At 44.8% G+C, this 20,753-nt stretch overlaps 1 protein-coding gene across 1 annotated transcript in view; it reads left to right on the plus strand.

Moving 5' to 3' along the window:
- Positions 1 to 20,753, plus strand: part of LOC123752501 (lysosomal phospholipase A and acyltransferase-like) — a 44,737-nt gene continuing 23,984 nt past the window's right edge. Inside the window, exon 1 of the mRNA XM_069327197.1 lies at positions 1 to 169. The gene's annotated coding sequence lies outside the window, so the exon portion shown is untranslated. The remainder of the gene's footprint in view (positions 170 to 20,753) is intronic.

Raw genomic sequence — 20,753 nt, forward strand, 5'->3', positions numbered from 1 at the left:
TGGTGCTGTTCCCTGATGATGCCACTAACTTGAAGAAGCGTCTTGAGTATGAAGTCTTCATTAAAGTCTCCTGTAGCGCCCCTCAGCAGGTAGCACAGCTGCTCGTTCATTTCCACAGATTTCAGCGTGGGAAGAAATCTGCAGGCACTTAATCACACTTCTCTAACTGGTTAGTATTTTCACTGCTCTTGATTTCTGCGACTCTGGCTCGGTTTTTGGCTTTTTCTGAGGCTTTGTAGTGCGGCTTTTTATTTATTGCAGATCACAACGCTCTTTTTGTATTTCGTTTTAAATATCTTAATGACATAACAATGACAGCTGAACTCTGCTTGTGTTGACGAGGCATAGTTCTCAATGCGTGCCCTTTCTCTATTTTCGTTTTGAAAGAGACTTCCGAATTACAATATACGCTGTTGCAGCCGTGCCGTTGGAAGGGTTAGAACAGATAAAGCGTAGATTGGGTCTAATTTCCCGTTTCTGTATTAATTTAATTGAGATACTGCAATAGATGAGACATAATTATCATGTTAGATTTTTTTCGTCATCTTGTTTATTATAATATTTTATGGTTCATCCATCCAAGGGTGGATGAACTGCCCGAAACGCTGTGCGTGTTAGTGGCTTTGCAAGAATGTAAAATACTAATCTTATGTAATCTCACAATCCCATTGTTCCTTATTGTGAATACAATTATTATTTTTATCATTATTAATATTGTTATTATTATTATTATTATTATTATTATTATTATTATTATTATAAGGAGGAGACATCTCCTTGGGAATGAGTTCGCAGGCTTCTTGAGGGATTCCTGGAGTTTTTGGAGGTAGCAAACTGACAGGTGTTGGCACTTTTGTGCAATTAATGTCTCCTCCTGTAATTAGCACATAACTCGGTATCATTGTAAAAGGTGTCTCTATCTTAAAAGCCAGCTTATCATTCTGTTCCTTAACCGTGCTTATAACGCTGACAAGACATATTCCGCTTCTCGTAAATGAGATGATTTGGCATCTTTGGGACTCCAAGAATGAGTACCAAAACTTCATATTGTAAGCTTTAAGCCATTTGTTAAAGTCAAGGTATAAACGGTCGTAGTCTTTTACATTATCAACTGCATCAAAAATTCTTGAAAATAATGCCAAATTATTAAACACGTGCGATGACTAGTAAAATGTTGTGAATCCTATGTTAATGCGTATTTTTCAAGATATATATATGAATGGCCTTTGAAATATATATATTCGAGCAATTACCTTATAATAGTCGTTAAATAATCAGCAGATATTTCGACGTATGTGCAATTCATGTTCATAACAATGCCCCACCCACACTCACCCACCCGCCCACCTGCTCTAACCCACTCATCTACTCTGCAACCCACCTACTCACCTACTTACCCAGAAAACCTTGCTCGCTAATATAATGGAAATCACACCCCTATCATCACCCCCCCCCCCTCCCCTAAACCATTCATCAGTTAGTGTGTCAGTGGAGCAACCCTCTCCCCACCCTCCCCTTACCCTGTTCACCCCATCACAGATGAGCCAGTTGAGGCTTCTCTTTGTCTCTGTAAAAGTTCATCCTGATAGCAAAGCTTTTACAAAAAACAAAACTCGGATTGGTATTTTTTTTAATTAGATTAAACGCTGGACTAAAATCTTCATGATGACGAAGACGTTCTGGCAATAGGACTGACAGTAGTACAACTGGGGGTTAGGAGGAGAAAGGGAACCTGAAACAAAAGAGGGTGGTCAGTTTCAGGGTTCAAATCTATTTTGTGCAATGATACATTTTTTCCTTCTTGTGTGAAAGGGAATTTTGATGCTCCTCCCTCCAGCGAAGGTCTGGGTGACGCAGGGAAGGGTGACCCGTGATTATAGCGTGAGTGTGTGTGTGTGTGTGTGTGTGTGTGTGTGTGTGTGTGTGTGTGTGTGTGTGTGTGTGTGTGTGTGTGTGTGTGTGTGTGTGTGTGTATGTGTGTGTGTGTGTGTGTGTGTGTGTGTGTGTGTGTGTGTGTGTGTGTGTGTGTGTGTGTGTGTGCGTGCATGCGTGCGTGCGTGCGTGTGTGTGTGTTTGTGTGTATTCCCGTAGTTGTATTCATCTAGATTTTAAGTCCGCCCTCCTCCTTCCTCACACTTTCTCAGCGTATTCAGAACGTGTGGGGGGTGGGGGATTATGGGTGTGTAGGGTGTGGGGGAGTGCAGGGTATATGTGGGATTTAGTGTATGCAAGGTGTTGTGGGATGAGACAGTTTCTTAATCTCAATAAGGTTACTAAGAGAGGCAACTGAACTCCCGTGCTGGATGCTCACTGTGATATATCCTCACTGGGAACAGGAGGACTACCAGAGAGTTGGAAGATAACCAATTTAGTACTAATATTAATAAAGGAGTACGGACAAAAGGCGTTAAACTACAGGCGAATGACTGAATGAATAGCTGATACCTATCTACCTCACAGTACAGCTGAGGGAGGCATTTTCCACCTTCAGGGAGACCCAGAAAACTAATAAGTACAGGGACCTGATACGTTGTTACAGGTTCGTAACAATAGACTCTGTGACCCCTGGGCCCTTGGGTAAATGTGTACTTAAGTTCCTAAAGGGGGTGGGTGAGGAACTCATGAGGTAAACTAAAGACTCAAGAGCGGCCAGTTTCCTGTTCCAGCTCTTATGTGTATTATATTGAGGATAAATATGGTGAAAAACTGCAAGAATCAATAAGATAAGGACAAACTGAAAGAATAGTCCATCAAGTGGCTGCTAGAATTCAACTCGTGCACGTGCAAAGTAATGAAGATGTTTGCTGGCAATAGCTGATCGGACACTCTATTCCACATTGGAAAGAAAATCTTCCTGGAAATATGCAGAAATATAGACCTGGAGGCTCATATTATTCCAACCTATCTTCTGAAGCCTACATCAAATGGATATCATTCGCTGCATGTGCATGGTTGACCAGCATAAAATCTGCCTTTAGAAAACTGAATATGGAGTCATTAAGGTCCCTGTAGTTAAGAATACAATGAAACTGGAGAACATCCAGAAATATACCACAAGACTAGTAACAGAAATGAGATGTAAGACTTATGAAGAAAGACTAAAGGAACTTAACCTCGCATCACTGGAAGATTAAAGACTTGGAGACATGATTACCACATACAAAATTCAGCGGGCAACTGACTTAGCAGATATGGACAGATTACTGAATATAGAACGGATGTTATGTAAACAATGGAGCTCGAGTAGAAGCAAAGTACCCAAATGATGGAAGGTTGAGAGACGGGACAAAACATCTGGAGCTCACGGCCCGCGGAAGGAATTAAACACATACTACAAGTAAATATTTAGACGAGTAGTTGATGCCATCTCAAAAAGACTCCTCACTAGGTGGAAACGCAGATGGTACAACCGTCCAAGATAAAAGCAGATTATTACATATCCAGAGAGATAGAAGAGTAAATATTTGGTCAAATTTCTCTGTATCTGTCGAACGATGTCGCGCGATGGACGGTCCAGCCAATCACAGCTCCGGAGCCCCTCGCCCGCCGCTGACACCATACTGCTCCCTATAGCCCTAACGCTCACATTCTCCACACTTCCATTCATAAGATGCTTCTTTGTTTGGATCACGTCTCTGATACACTCATATTATTGATGCTGCTATAGGAAGCGATTACCAAAAGAAGACATCAATCCGGGAAGAGTATAGGAGGGGTTCGTTGTGTTTTTGTTAGCCTGGTGGGATTGAACTCTCCTTTTTGTCTTGGACCAGTGATTTTGATTGATTCATTGTTGCCGCTGAAGGCTGCTAGTTTATTGTGCATACCATACTCATCCTGTGAGCGGTAGCGCAAAAAGGATTACAGAGAGCACAAAAGGTCTTTATCAGACCTCAACGGAGATTATTACATTAACAATTTCATCTATCCTTCACACCTTATAATTATAATGTCCGCTAGTTACAGAGAATGTTCTATTTCAGTAGCTATTATTTTACAGTTAATCATTATACATTAATTGTAGGTCTTAATACTAATACTGTACCTAATTATATGAGATATGGAGATATTACAGAGTCATAGGGGAGCTGCTGTTTATTATTAGTCTTCACAATACACGACTTGTTTCTTAATCTCATATGTCGTTTATCTACTGGAAGCGAAATATGGATACAGTGCAAGGATTTCAGGTATTTTATCCTTGGTAAATAGTTGGTTTGCCATTTCATGCAACATCAGTTTGGATTTATCTCTAAATGGCTCAATTTATTACAGTCAAAGATACAATTCTCTAGTGTGTGTCCCTGTCTTTGTCCACACACTTTGCACTTTTCTTTTTATTAATACATGAGGTACATCTGCATTAATGCAGTTACCCTAGACTATATGAAGTGGAGTACAGTGTGTCAAAGCACTTTACTTCATCTAGATCCCTATACAAGCCGAACTGCCAGAGATACCTGTAGCCATGTCTCATTCGAACTGTGACAACGTCTGTTAGTCTGCTGATGTTACTTGGGCAAGTAACAACACCCCCCAGTTTTATTTTACACATTTCATTGTGATGAACAATGGACTTGCCAGTTTCAGTTTACTCTGTTCTGCTTTCTTTAAATTCATCCAAGAGTTCTCGTCTAATGACACTTTTAAAGGACCTATTTGATAACTCAAGATTCCGTTCAACACTGTCTTTATTTACTGCAGCCTTAACAAGGGCGTCAACTTTATCATGTTCCTGCATGCCAATGTGAGAAGGAATCTACAACATGTTTATATTTACCCTCTTGTTAAGTATTCTTACATATCTATGTCTGGCTTCTGAGACAAGCACGTTATTACTCGATTGCAAACTATTTATTGCTAGTAGTGGGGAAAGGGAGTCAGAAATAATTAAGCTGTCTACTTTGAGTTGGGCAAATACCTATCAATTAGAGCCTACTTATTGTTCCTATCAGCTGGAGCCCGGGTTGATAGTGGTCCCACCACCTTCATCCATAAATAAGGTCAAGATTCAGCAAATAATTCGTGTTGATGGGCACATAAGCACTCACCGCTCTGTAGTACATGCAGTAGGACCAGAACCGATAGGACCCAGTCTATGGAACTCACTCCCTAATGAATTAACAAATTTTCCAACCTATGCCTTATTCAAAAGTAAAACTAAAAAGTACCTAATTTCATCCTCATAGGTTCCTACCTCGTATCTTACTACTCACTCCCCCAATATTAGTACTTAAGACATATATCTTCACCATTGTAATCACCATTGTAATCACCTCTGTCAATTTATATTGTAGTTATATGTTGATATAATGTAGTTATATGTTGATATAAAATTTTGCTACAATGTACATTTTCATCTTACCTGATATGTTAGATCTGCCCGAAACGCTATGCGTGTTAGTGGCTTTGTGAGACTAAAAATACCAGTCATATGTAATCTCACAAACCCATTGTACCCGCTTGTGAATAAAAATTAATAATAATAATAATATTATTATATCACCATGGTTAATGACGCTACATTGTGCCATGGTGCAACACCCTGTGTCAAGGTGCTACACCCTGTGCCAAGGTGCTACATCCTGTGCCAAGGCCCTACACCCTGTGCCAAGGCCCTACACCCTGTACCAAGGTGCTACACCCTGTGCCAAGGCCCTACACCCTGTGCCAAGGCCCTACACCCTGTGCCAAGGTGCTACACCCTGTGCCAAGGTGCTACACCCTGTGCCAAGGCCCTACACCCTGTACCAAGGCCCTACACCCTGTACCAAGGTGCTACACCGTGCCAAGGCCCTACACCCTGTACCACGGCCCTACACCCTGTACCAAGGTGCTTCACCCTGTACCAAGGCCCTACACCCTGTGCCAAAGCCCTACACCCTGTACCAAGGTGCTACACCCTGTACCAAGGTGCTACACCCTGTGCCAAGGTGCTTCACCCTGTGCCAAGGTGCTTCACCCTGTGCCAAGGTGCTACACCCTGTGCCAAAGCCCTACACCCTGTACCAAGGCCCTACACCCTGTGCCAAGGTGCTACACCCTGTGCCAAGGTGCTTCACCCTGTGCCAAGGCCCTACACCCTGTGCCAAGGTGCTACACCCTGTGCCAAGGTGCTTCACCCTGTGCCAAGGTGCTTCACCCTGTGCCAAGGCCCTACACCCTGTGCCAAGGTGCTACACCCTGTGCCAAGGTGCTACACCCTGTGTCAAGGCCCTACACCCTGTACCAAGGTGCTACACCCTGTACCAAGGTGCTACACCCTGTGCCAAGGTGCTTCACCCTGTGCCAAAGCCCTACACCCTGTGCCAAGGCGCTACACCCTGTACCAAATCCGTACACCCTGTACCAAGGTGCTACACCCTGTGCCAAGGTGCTACACCCTGTGCCAAGGTGCTACACCCTGTACCAAGGTGCTACACCCTGTACCAATGTGCTACACCCTGTACCAAGGTGCTACACCCTGTGCCAAGGTGCTTCACCCTGTACCAAGGTGCTACACCCTGTGCCAAGGCGCTACACCCTGTACCAAGGCCGTACACCCTGTACCAAGGTGCTACACCCTGTGCCAAGGTGCTACACCCTGTGTCAAGGTGCTACACCCTGTGCCAAGGTGCTACACCCTGTGCCAAGGTGCTACACCCTGTGCCAAGGTGCTTCACCCTGTGCCAAGGTGCTACACCCTGTGCCAAGGTGCTACACCCTGTACCAAGGTGCTACACCCTGTGCCAAGGTGCTACACCCTGTGTCAAGGTGCTACACCCTGTGCCAAGGTGCTACACCCTGTGCCAAGGTGCTTCACCCTGTGCCAAGGTGCTACACCCTGTGCCAAGGTGCTACACCCTGTACCAAGGTGCTTCACCCTGTACCAAGGTGCTACACCCTGTGTCAAGGCCATACACCCTGTACCAAGGTGCTACACCCTGTGCCAAGGTGCTACACCTCACACCCAGCGCCGCTGAGTCAGCAGGAAGGCCGTGGCTGGCGCTGACCACGTGACAAGCGAGGCACCACAGTGCCACGTGCTGCCCACCTGCTTCCGCTCTCTAACACAGGACGAACACAGTCCTGACTCTCGCCAATTGCTGTTTCCCAGGATGAACAATATTTTCACCGATGCTATTCTGTTTTCTAGGAAAACCCGGATCATTAACGGTATGAAATAATCGCATAATTAATGGTCTGACTAATAAATAAATGCAGTGTAATAAAATATATTCTGGTTAAACATAGTACCGTGTCATGCTTGTAGATTACATTAGGATTTTTAATAGAAACTGTAGAAAGAAAAAGTAGAAACCGTAGAAGCCTTGGCAAACCTCCAAACTGGTCTGAAAGCATATTACGGTTCCAGTAATAGTCTGCTTGTAAACTATTAAGCGAACCTTTGTCCTAACCAGAGATTATTCTCATGTTATAACTTTAATGTTTCATAAATTGTTGGTTTAAAATATAAAAAATGTACGCCGAAAACTTTTTTTTTCCCTGAAGAATTTGGTTTGTATAAACGAAATTCTCGGGTACACTTGAATAGTTTTCGAATATTTAACATTATCGTCAATAATACATCGTATTAACATAACTAAACATGATGAAGCCTAACCATGAACAGAGGTAGAAAATAGCACCAACTATGCAACCCTTCCTCTGAATAGCCAGTACGTTTTAATACTAAATGTAATAAGTACATTCCTGACTGTCTGCATAGTACATTAATACACTTAATTGTGCTGTTACATTTACCTCCCCATATATTCTCATTTTCTGTTAATACACTCAAAATTTTTAGGTTGAAGTTATCGTGTTCAATGCTATATACACAAGGTTTAAATATAAAGAATTTCCTTTTCAGTTTTATTAAACAATAGAGATTTTATACAAAATTTGAAAATATCCTGAGTTACTTTATAATTTATTGAAAGACTAGTTTTGTTTATTAGTTTTATATAATTGTAATATCAATATAGCTATAGGTTAAGTACTAATTGTAATTAAGGAGCAATAAATGTTATTTACATGCTTATCCTCCTACACTCCCAAGGTTAGGTTAGGTCGTGGTTTTCTATACAGCTTTTCAGGTAAACCCTAATATTCACAATATTTTGGTGCGATGCTGGCGATTAAGTGTATTTATGTACTATGCCGATATTCAGGATTGTACTTATTACAATTAGTATTAAAACGTACTGTCTATTCGGAGGATGAGCTGAACTATGTAGTCATTGCCTGCCCCCTTGAGCTGACGATTGTCTGAGGACAGGTTGTATTTATGACATTTTAATTACCTACTTATTTTTTCTATACCAAAATAATAATAATAATAATACTAACAATAATAATAATAATGATATTTTATTTAGGAAAAGTACATACATAGATGCAGAGTTACAAAAATTCTGATTATTTATAGACAGAGCTAGTACATACAAATACCTAAAGCCACTAATACGCATAGCATTTAGGGCAAAATTACATCGAAAATACTATTTTATAATTGATTATATGTGATAAGTGACAAAACTACCTTAACATACATCCCCATGTTACAAAAAGCACAACATACACACATCTCGGGCTCACCATAGCCCGTGCTACTTGGAACTTTTTGTTCCAGGTAGCGAATCTTAAAACAACACACACATCCTCATTACCACGTACTGGTTTTGCCAACAGTCACGTGACACCCACTTGTATTATCCCTGTGTCAACTCTTGTCCTCTTCTTTTGACACTTACTTGCTCCCTTTATATACTTTTAGAAAAGGACAGGATCCACACGATTGCCAATATATTTTCTTCCGTTTACCCTCACACAACAAATGGGATAGAGGCAGAAGTTCTAATGCAAGATAGGCTACATATTTTCTTCGTCTTCTGCACTTCGTAGCCAAAATGAGCTCAGATTACTGTATTGCTTCTTGACATCAGGCGCTTAGGAGGTCTAGATTGAGGTTCATTTGTTGGAGAATAAGAAGGGGTGAAGCCAATTATTGTTGTTGTTGTTGTTGTTGTTGGAGAATATGCTGGAGATAATTAAACAGTTTGTAAAGCGTTTGAGAATATGAGGTCCTGACTCCAGATTTATCACGGTGATGTGTTTGCTTGTGTGGGTTATCTGCCCCGTTGTGGAAGATTGTGTTGTGGTGATAGGTCACTGTGATCCCCCACGGGTCCTGGTGCACTGTAGACACCAGCCAATTGGCTGTTATTCCATTTCTGATTTCTGGCCACCTTGTATTCCAGGACTCCAGCTGCAGTTATAAATACTTCGTGTAGTCCAGCTGTAAATGTCATCACTTAAAAGCTGCCCATAACAATTGTAGCCTATTGCAGCGTCAGTTTAGAACATTAAGATTAGACAATTTTGTGTGGGAAGTTTTAAGTTCAACGAGCAAACAGCTGCAGCGAGCAGCGGCGCTGGCAACTAAGCCTATGATCCGCTAGTATTAATACACGTTACTCTACCATCAAGTGACTGCGTTAGCGAGAAATGAATGATAAGGTGCGAGGAAGTGAACTTGAGTGCCCCTGAAAGTAAGTGGGAAAAATTTGGCGGGACGCTGTTTATATCCGTCTTGTTGTTGGCCGCGGCGCGGGTTGATGCCCTGTCCTGTCCCCCCTTCCTTCACCCCCCTCCCCAGGCTGAGAGCTAGCTCCACCTTCTCATTGCTGATGGTCAACCCGTCCTCTTAAAAATAACGTCACTTTTCGCTCGTATGCGCGCTATGGCTAAATTTGGACGTAATTTGAAATAAAATCGACTCACAAAAGTGACGTACTGTCCCGTTTTCTGTTTCGCTACTTGGAACAAAAAGTTCCAAGTAGCACGGGCTATGGTGAGTCGTCCGGCTTACTCGGCCAGCTTAGAAGAGGCAACTTTCCATTAACGTTTTTCATACCATTTTGAAACTTTATGAGAATTTCCTGCCCACCTAACCTATCAGAGGACCCTTAACATACTGTTGTTGAAAAAAAAAATATCCCAAATTTATATTCATTTTTTTTAGTTTTCAAATTCCGTCCATATTCGGCCATACTGGCAAACGGGCAAAAGGGACGTTATTTTTAAGAGGACAGGTGTAAACTTTATGCCTACTAGTTTTCCCTGGCCCCTAATCGGTTTACAATCTGGTCGCAAAATACTGTTGGGTGAACAGCGGCGAACAGTTGAGGACTGGTGCCCTGTTAATCCTTCCTGAGATGGAGTGTGTGTGTGTATTTACTATTTGTGCCTGCGGAATCGAGCTATTAGCTCTTGGAACCCACCTTTCTAATAAATCTGTTTTTCCTCTATTGTGTCTACTACATATTTTTCTCTCTAGCACACGTACACACATTCCCAGTAAGCAGCCCATAGCAGCTGTCTTAACTCCCAGGTACCTATTTACTGCTAGGTGAACAGGTGCATCAAGGTGAAACAAACTCTGCCCATTTGTTTCTGCCTCGGACTGGAGTCGAACCCGGGCCCTTAGAACTACGACCCCTGAGCGCTGTCAGCTCAGCCACGAGGCCTCTGTGTGTGTGTGTGTGTGTACTCACCTATTTGTGCTTGCGGGGGTTGAGCTTTGGCTCTTTGGTCCCGCCTCTCAATTGTTAATCAACTGATGTACAGATTCCTGAGCCTACTGGGCTCTATCATATCTACATTTGAAACTGTGTATGGAGTCAGCTTCCACCACATCACTGCCTAATGCATTCCACCTGTTAACTACTCTGACACTGAAAAAGTTCTTTCTAACGTCCCTGTGGCTCATGTGTGTACTCAGTTTCCATCTGTGTCCCCTTGTTCGCGTACCGCCAGTGTTGAATAGTTGAATAGTAATGTGTGTGTGTGTGTGTGTGGTGTGTGTGTGTGTGTGTGTGTGTGTGTGTGTGTGTGTGTGTGTGTGTGTGTGTGTGTGTGTGTGTGTATTATACATGATCCTGTGTAACAAATCTACTTAGCTTTGATGATAGAGCCACAGAGATACTACGGGAAAGTGTTGGTTGGGTTGTGGTTATCTCAACTTAAAATAGTATTTTTTGTATAGAGTCCCACAAAAGAGGCTGTTCTGGAAACTGGATCATGCTGCAGGGGGACAGGGAGACTTCTGACATAGGTGAAAAAAAATCTAACCGACAGATGAGGGCAGTAATTAGATGCAATATATCTGACTGGTGGAGTGTTACTAGCGGAGTACCACACCTTACCTTACCTTGAGGTTACCTTGAGATGATTTCGGGGCTTAGCGACCCCGCGGCCCGGTCGTCGACCAGGCCTCCTCGTTGCTGGACTGGTCACAGGGTTCAGTTCTTGTACCAGTACCTGCTTGATGGGGTTCTGGGAGTTCTTCTACTCCCCAAGCCCGACCCGAGGAGTAATGTTCATCGTCTACATAAACGATTTACCAGAAGGAATACAGAATTATATGAACATGTTTGGGGATGATGTTAAGATACTGGGGAAGATAGGAGACGCAGACCATTGTAATGCCCTTCAAATTGATCTAGATAAATTAAGTGCTTGGAACGTCAAGTGACAAATGGAATTCAGTGTGAATAAATGCCATGTTATGGAATGTGGAGTCGGAGAAAATAGACCACACACACATTTACAAATTATGTGGAAAGGAATTACAGAACTCTAATAAAGAACGAGACCTATGGTTGGGGGGAGGGGTTGGTTTTGGATAGTAAACTGTCGCCAGAGGAACACATAAAGAACATTGTGAGAGGAGCGGATGTGTCGCTTTCCAACTTGAGACTTGCTGTTAATTATATGGATGGTGAAATACTAAATAAACTGTTCATGACTTTTGTGAGACCAAAACTGGAATATGCAGCAGTTGTATGGTGACCAAACCTTAAGAAGCACATAAAGAAACTGGAAATGGTGCAGCGGCATGCTACAAAATGGCTTCTGGAACTGAACAATAAGAGTTACGAGGAGAGACTAGAGGCGCTAAACATGGCAAAACTAGAAGATAGAATAGAGGCGATATGATCACCGTTTACAAAATACTAACAGGTAAAGACCAAAGTGACAAAGGGGAATTCCTGAAACCAGCAACTTCATTAACATGAGAACACAGACTCAGTCTAAGGGAACAGAGGTGCCGGAAAGACATTAGAAAGTTTTCTTTTGCAGAGTGGCAGACGGTTGGAACAAGCTAAGTACGAAGGTGGTGGAGGCCAAAACTGTCAGTAGTTTCAAAGCGTTATACGACAAAGAGTACTGGGAAGACGGGACACCACGAGCGTAGTTCTCATTCTGTAACTACACTTAGGTAATTACACACACACACACACACACACACACACTCACACACACACACACACACACACACACACACACACACACACACACACACACACACACACACACACACAAATACGGGCCTGACGGCTGAGTGGACAGCGCTCGGGATTCGAACCCGGCATTCGTACCCGAACATGAACCCGCCGGGGATTGAACCCGGGCCTAAAGGTCCGGGTTCAATCCCCGGCGGAGGCGGAAACAAATGGGGTAGAGTTCGTTTCACCCTGATGAACCTGTTCACCTAACAGTAAATAGGTACCTAAGAGTTAGACAGCTGCTACGGGCTGCTTACTAGGCATTCACCTAGTTTTGCTTGCGGGGATTGAGCTCTAGCTCTTTGGTCCCGCCTCTCAACCGTATACACACACACACAGGTGTGTGTGTGTATGGGGGGGGGGGATTAGTAGTTAATAACAGTTGATTGATGACAGTTAAGAGGCGGGCCCAAAGAGCCAGAGCTCACCCCTCGCCCCCCGCAAGCACAACCAGGTGAGTACACGGTCACCGCCGTGTACTCACGGTGTTACGGGGTTCAGTGTTACTTGTCTACGCCACCCATGACCCACCTGTCTACACCACCACGACCCACCTGTCTACACTACCCATGACCCACCTGTCTACACCACCACGACCCACCTGTCTACACTACCCATGACCTACCTGTCTACACCACCCATGACCCACCTGTCTACACCACCACGACCCACCTGTCTACACTACCCATGACCTACCTGTCTACGCCACCCATGACCCACCTGTCTACACCACCATGACCCACTTGTCTACGCCACCCATGACCCACCTGTCTACACCACCACGACCCACCTGTCTACACCACCCATGACCCACCTGTCTACACCACCCATGACCTACCTGTCTACACCACCACGACCCACCTGTCTACACCACCACGACCCACCTGTCTACACCACCACGACCCACCTGTCTACACTACCCATGACCTACCTGTCTACACCACCATGACCCACTTGTCTACGCCACCCATGACCCACCTGTCTACACCACCCATGACCCACCTGTCTACACCACCCATGACCTACCTGTCTACACCACCCATGACCTACCTGTCTACACCACCCATGACCTACCTGTCTACACCACCACGACCCACCTGTCTACACCACCACGACCCACCTGTCTACACCACCACGACCCACCTGTCTACACCACCCATGACCCACCTGTCTACACCACCCATGACCCACCTGTCTACACCACCCATGACCCACCTGTCAAGTGTTACGGGGCTCACCATAGCCCGTGCTACATGGACACTTCGTCCTGAGTAGCTAAATCAGAAACAACAACCACAAGTGGACAATATCTTTTGTGTCTGGAATAGTCACGCCTCTTAGCGGGACACGTTAATGTAAACAAACATGTCAGCCGCTGTAGGCCTATTGGCAGATTACCGCCAGCGACCTTGAGGCAGGTGCAAGTGGGTCGTGGGCCGTGGTGGTGTAGACAGGTGGGACGTGGTGGTGTAGACAGGTGTGGGTCGTGGTGGTGTAGACAGGTGGGACGTGGTGGTGTAGACAGGTGTGGGTCGTGGTGGTGTAGACAGGTGGGTCGTGGTGGTGTAGACAGGTGTGGGTCGTGGTGGTGTAGACGGGTGGGTCGTGGTGGTGTAGACAGGTGGGTCGTGGTGGTGTAGACAGGTGTGGGTCGTGGTGGTGTAGACAGGTGGGTCATGGGTGGTGTAGACAGGTAGGTCATGGGTGGTGTAGACAGGTGGGTCGTGGTGGTGTAGACAGGTGGGTCATGGGTGGTGTAGACAGGTAGGTCATGGGTGGTGTAGACAGGTGGGTCGTGGTGGTGTAGACAGGTGTGGGTCGTGGTGGTGTAGACAGGTGGGTCGTGGTGGTGTAGACAGGTGGGTCATGGGTGGCGTAGACAGGTGGGTCGTGGTGGTGTAGACAGGTGGGTCATGGGTGGCGTAGACAGGTGGGTCGTGGTGGTGTAGACAGGTGGGTCATGGGTGGCGTAGACAGGTGGGTCGTGGTGGTGTAGACAGGTGGGTCATGGTGGTGTAGACAGGTGGGTCGTGGTGGTGTAGACAGGTGTGGGTCGTGGTGGTGTAGACAGGTGGGTCATGGGTGGCGTAGACAGGTGGGTCGTGGGTGGTGTAGACAGGTGGGTCATGGGTGGCGTAGACAGGTGAGTCATGGCGTGGGAAAAATCTGGCTTCAAGATATTAATAATAAATCTCATAACTCATTCGAAGGACCACCTTTAAGTAAAGGACATAAATTGAAGAACCAGAGCCTATGGATCTCTTATATATAAATATCATTGAAAATCTATTAATATAAAATAGTGAACTGTAGTAATTTAGAATTTAGAATTAATTTAGAATTTATAGTAAATTATAGAACCACATCCCCCCACACACTTTGGGGGGTTGATCAGTACAGAGAAACCTAGTGCATTTCAAGTACAAAATGATAAGATGCTAATGCGCACCAAATATAAATCTTATAGATAAATAATAATAGATATATGTTGTTAATGAATCAAATATATAAAGAATAATTGAATAATACTATAATGAGATACTAATGCATATCAATAATAAACTAATGGGATACTAATGCATATCAATAATAAACTAATGGGATACTAATGCATATCAATAATAAACTAATGGGATACTAATGCATATCAATAATAAACTAATGGGATACTAATGCATATCAATAATAAACTAATGGGATACTAATGCATATCAATAATAAACTAAAGAGAGACACATACACAGCCTACACAGCCTCGCTCCTGTGCCAGGTAAGTCCACTACGGGCTCACCATAGCCCGTGCTACTTGGAACTTTTGTTCTGAGTAGCTGAATCAAAAACAACAAAACTAATGAGATACTAATGCATATCAATAATAAACTAATGGGATACTAATGCATATCAATAATAAACTAATGGGATACTAATGCATATCAATAATAAACTAATGGGATACTAATGCATATCAATAGTGAATTACATATATAAATAATATGCAAATAGATGAAATTAATTCATCTCATTAATAAAGATTGACAACTATCTACAAATAAGACTGGAAATGTCTCAGCTGTTCAACAGTAACACGGCTCCCTCAGTTGAAATACCACACTGAAATGTAAAACTTCTATAATTTCCACTCCAACATAGTATTAACGCCTTTGAACGCAAGATCTAAAATAATTGGAGGGGTAAAAGCTCCACTCACGTGGGTATTTTAATTTCGCCTGCAGCGTCACGACAGGGTACCTCTATCAAAGTATAAATTGAGCTCAAAAATATACAAATGAGGGTTACCGCCCTGCCGAAAATGGTGTCCGTACGTTAGGTAAGCTGCGCCCTCGATCTGAAGTCCTGGGAAGTACGGATGCTTGCAGAATCGTAAGATATTTGTCATCGTAAGATATTTGTCATCGTAAGATATTTGTCGGGTCGCTTCGGAACACCTTGCTGGTAGCTAGTAAAAATTGCGAGTCTGTCCTTTCTTGCGGCGCATGCGTAATAGCTCCTAAGGGAGGGATCCCGAGTATAAATTATAATTTTTATTTAATGTTCAATATGAAAGGAAATGGATTTGACGAATATTTACGTCATAAATAAATGTATTATGCGGTAACATATTTTCTCGTAATGGATGTCAGTTAATTTCGACAACATCATGGTGGTGTAGACAGGTGGAAACTCATACTCGGCCCAAGTAAAACAGAAACAAGCAACACTTAGTGGGCCAGCCAGAGGCTTAGGGCCCGCGCAGGAATATCCCTGAAAAAAGAAAAAAAAACAGGTGGATCATGGTGATATAGATAGGAGTGGATCATAGTGATGTAGGCAGTGATTTATGGTGATATAGATAGTAGGTGTGGAGTGAAGTGAGAGTTCTGTCTTTATCTTGTGGATGTAGAATGTACTTATCTGTATGGTGACAGTTAACAGGCGGAGCGTGTGATATGTAGAGCTTGGAGTTGACCCACTCCACCTTTCTTCCCCCTCTCCTCCAATATTCCCTCTTCTGATCCCTCGCTCACACCCTCTCCACTTTTCTCCTTCCCTATCTCCCCATCCATCTCTCTCTCTCACTCTCTTTCTCTCACATGAAATTTAATATTACGAAGCACTGAAAACTCTGCGGAAAACACATCCCTGATTTCAGACTTCATGAAATTTCAAGGGAGGTCGGTAGTAGTTGCCAATATCTCTTAAAGGGTGGCACTGAGGCCGACCCCCAACTAGCGTATGACATATACCCCTTATATGTTATTTTTGACTGTTGGGTGGGGCTGGCCTCACGGGTCTGACCAACTAGTTTAAGGATCAAACATGCTTCCCAACAATGGCTATACTATAATAAGAGACAGGTTTGGACCTACGACAAGCCGCCGGCTTCGTGTCCTCGTCGAGGCCACTAGTGTTAGTGGCTCTCAGGTACACTCGGGTAAACTCAGATGAGTGTCGTTTATAACCCCATTAAGCTGATTGCCTTCCAGTCATATATGGGTTAGTTGGTAAGTGGATAAGTGCATTATGAATACATTGCTATGAGTATGTTGGTGGATGAATGCCCCATGAATACATTGCAGGGTAAGTAGCGTTTTAAGGTATTTTTTACTATGGAATAGTTCCTGGACAAGGCTACAAATGATCACTGATGGTTTAGAGACCAGGATGAGGTCCTTACGAAGGAGGCGTCACCAGGCTCTGGAGTGAGGGATGGGGTTGGGACGTGTTCATCCCCAGTCACCTGCAGGTTGCTACACAATAACTTTGTGCTGCAGGCCGGTCGGGATGTTATTGTCCAACGGACCTAAACAAGACTTGGTGGATATAGAAACTATGCGACTCCTCTCTACGCTCCTCGAGCAGGAGTTTGCCAGCTCAATACGGCGCCCTGTCTGCTGTCGATGGGTTATGATAGAATGCTGAGGTTGTATGCAACATCTAGAGCCGGAGGAAGTGAAGGAAGAGGAGGAGAAAGAGGGAGATGGAGGAGGTGGTGAAGGAGGTATTCATCTAGTTGTGCTTTGCAGGGGTTAAGCTTCGGCTCTGTGGTCCCGCCACTCAACTGGGCAACAAGGTGGAGTGAATATAAATGTAATATGTGACGCTTGGGAAATAAATAAAAATGGACATGCATGGACAAAAATAGAGAGAATTAGAAACTGTGGCACTAGAAAGAGCCAGAAATGAGTCCACTCGAGTTCGATGGGAAGCTGAGAGGCAATTTGAAAATGCCATTGTGACTAGGGCTAAAGTTCAACTAAAGCTGTTGTATATCTATAAAAGGAGAATAATAACAGTAAGAGACCATGAGATCAGGTTGAGAAGACAAGGGGAAATTCTCACTGAAAATGACAAGGAGGTATGAGAATAACTACAAAAGATATCAAGGTGGTCTTTTCAAAAGAACCAATGTGGAGACCAAGGATGTGAGAAGAAAGATGGCCGCTAGATGAAACACTGTAGAGGAGGTAAAGAACACTGTAGAGGAACTAGATGGGACCAAATAAATATGACCAGGTCAAGTATCACCATTGCTATTGAAGGAAGGTGCAGAGGCACTGCGTCACCCCCGTTAACTAAGGACAGTGACTAAGGATACTCGAGACAGCAAATCTACCAGAATTCTAGAAAAAGGCAAACGTACCTGTAGAGGATGGACTTTGAAACTAAAGGACAGCATGGGTTTAGAAGGGGAAAAAATCATATCTGAAAATCTTGATCGAGTTCTCTGAAACATCTACTAAAATAAGAGAGGAAAAAGAAGGTCGGATAGACTGTATTTTCCTAGATTGTCAAAAAGCATTGAGTAGTGTTCCTTACTGGATAGTGGACGATGGAGAAACAAGCTGGGATAATTAGGAAAACACTGAACCGTGTAAGAGTGAAAACAAAGTCACGGTCAATGTTTCAAGCTGGAGGAATGTGAGAAGTGGTGGTCCCCCAGAGCTCAGTCCTAGACCCACTACTGCTCCTCGTTTATATAAAAGATCCACCCGACGAAGTAAGTTTGCACGTGGCACAAAGCTAATGAATAGTATCAAAACCGAAGAGGACTGCAGAATGTTGCACTTAGGCCTTGACGGATTTCATGAGTGGACAGACACGTGGTTGTTAGTATTACGTCCCAACAAGTGTAAGGTGATGAAGATGTGAATGGGAAAAGTAGACCAGAAGGTTTCTACAAACTAAGGTGAAGACAACTACAAGAACAAAAAAAGAAGAAACATGTTTGGCTGTGGATAAAGTTACTATTACTAGAAGGCCTCTTCCAAGACACTCTACACAGTCTGTATCATACAAATACTGGAATATGCAGCACCGGCCTGGAATCCGCATAAAACCAAAATGACTAAAATGAAGACTTGTGCCAGAGTTATGAGGGTTAAGCTATGAGGAAAGGTTAAGGGAATAATAAACAGGTGGGATATAATCACAATATACAAAATACCGAGGGAATTAAAAAAAAGGTAGATAGTGGCAACCTCTTTAAATGACGACAACAATTACAAGAAGACATGGAAGCGGGAAACTCAAATGAGTTAAATAAATGGGAGTACTTCCACTCGTTAGCCTCTGTACTCACACTCTGTACTTGCACACATACACTGGCTACCCAACCACTTGGGGTGGACGGGAGAGCGACGTTCTCGCTTCATGCAGGTCGGCGTTCAATCCCCGACCGTCCAAGTGGCTGGACACCATTCCTTTCCAAATCCTTATCCTGATTCCTTCCCAGTGCTATATAGTCGTGCTTTAACCTGATAGTTCCCTTACCTTCGTACAATGGCCAACAAGTGGAATTCACTGAAAGAAGTTGTATAAGCCATCTCCATCTACAATTCTGAAGTCAGATTAGAAAATAGTTTCTAACTTCGGTATAGTTGAACTACCCGACAGGTACAATGAAGCTAGTTAGACGGGACATAGAGAGCTGGACCTCACTTCTTTGTAGTCACTGGTAGGTAAACACCACCACCACCTGCATCACCACCACCACCACCTGCATCACCACCACCACCACCACCTGCATCACCACCACCACCACCAGCATCACCACCACCACCACCTGCATCACCACCACCACCACCTACATCACCACCACCACCACCTGCATCACCACCACTACCACCTACATCACCACCACTACCACCTGCATCACCACCACCACCACCTACATCACCACCACTACCACCTACATCACCACCACTACCACCTACATCACCACCACTACCACCTACATCACCACCACCACCACCTGCATCACCACCGCCACCACCTACATCACCATCACCACCACCTGCATCACCACCGCCACCACCTGCATCACCACCACCACCACCTGCATCACCACCACCACCACCTGCATTACCACCGCCACCACCTACATCACCACCACCACCACCTGCATCACCACCACCACCACCTGCATCACCACCACTACCACCTACATCACCACCACCACCACCTGCATCACCACCGCCACCACCTGCATCACCACCACCACCACCACCTGCATCACCACCACCACCACCTGCATCACCACCACCACCACCTACATCACCACCACCACCTGCATCACCACCACCACCACCTGCATCACCACCACCACCACCACCTGCATCACCACCACCACCACCTGCATCACCACCACCACCACCTGCATCACCACCACCTGCATCACCACCACCACCACCTACATCACCACCACCACCACCTGCATCACCACCACCACCACCTGCATCACCACCACCACCACCACCACCTGCATCACCACCACTACCACCTACATCACCACCACCACCACCTGCATCACCACCACCACCACCTGCATCACCACCACCACCACCTACATCACCACCACCACCACCTGCATCACCACCACCACCACCTGCATCACCACCACCACCACCACCTACATCACCACCACCACCACCTGCATCACCACCATCACCACCTGCATCACCACCACCTACATCACCACCACCTGCATCACCACCACCACCACCTGCATCACCACCACCACCACCTACATCACCACCACCACCACCTGCATCACCACCACCACCACCTGCATCACCACCACCACCACCACCTGCATCACCACCACCACCACCTGCATCACCACCACCACCACCTGCATCACCACCACCACCACCACCTGCATCACCACCACCACCACCTACATCACCACCACCACCACCTGCATCACCACCACCACCTGCATCACCACCACCACCACCTGCATCACCACCACCTACATCACCACCACCACCACCTACATCACCACCACCTGTATCACCACCATCACCACCTGCATCACCACCTGCATCACCACCGCCACCACCTACATCACCACCACCACCTGCATCACCACCACCACCACCTGCATCACCACCGCCACCACCTACATCACCACCACCACCA

This window comes from Procambarus clarkii, chromosome 19 (genome assembly GCF_040958095.1).
Source record: "Procambarus clarkii isolate CNS0578487 chromosome 19, FALCON_Pclarkii_2.0, whole genome shotgun sequence".
Taxonomy (NCBI): domain Eukaryota; kingdom Metazoa; phylum Arthropoda; class Malacostraca; order Decapoda; family Cambaridae; genus Procambarus; species Procambarus clarkii.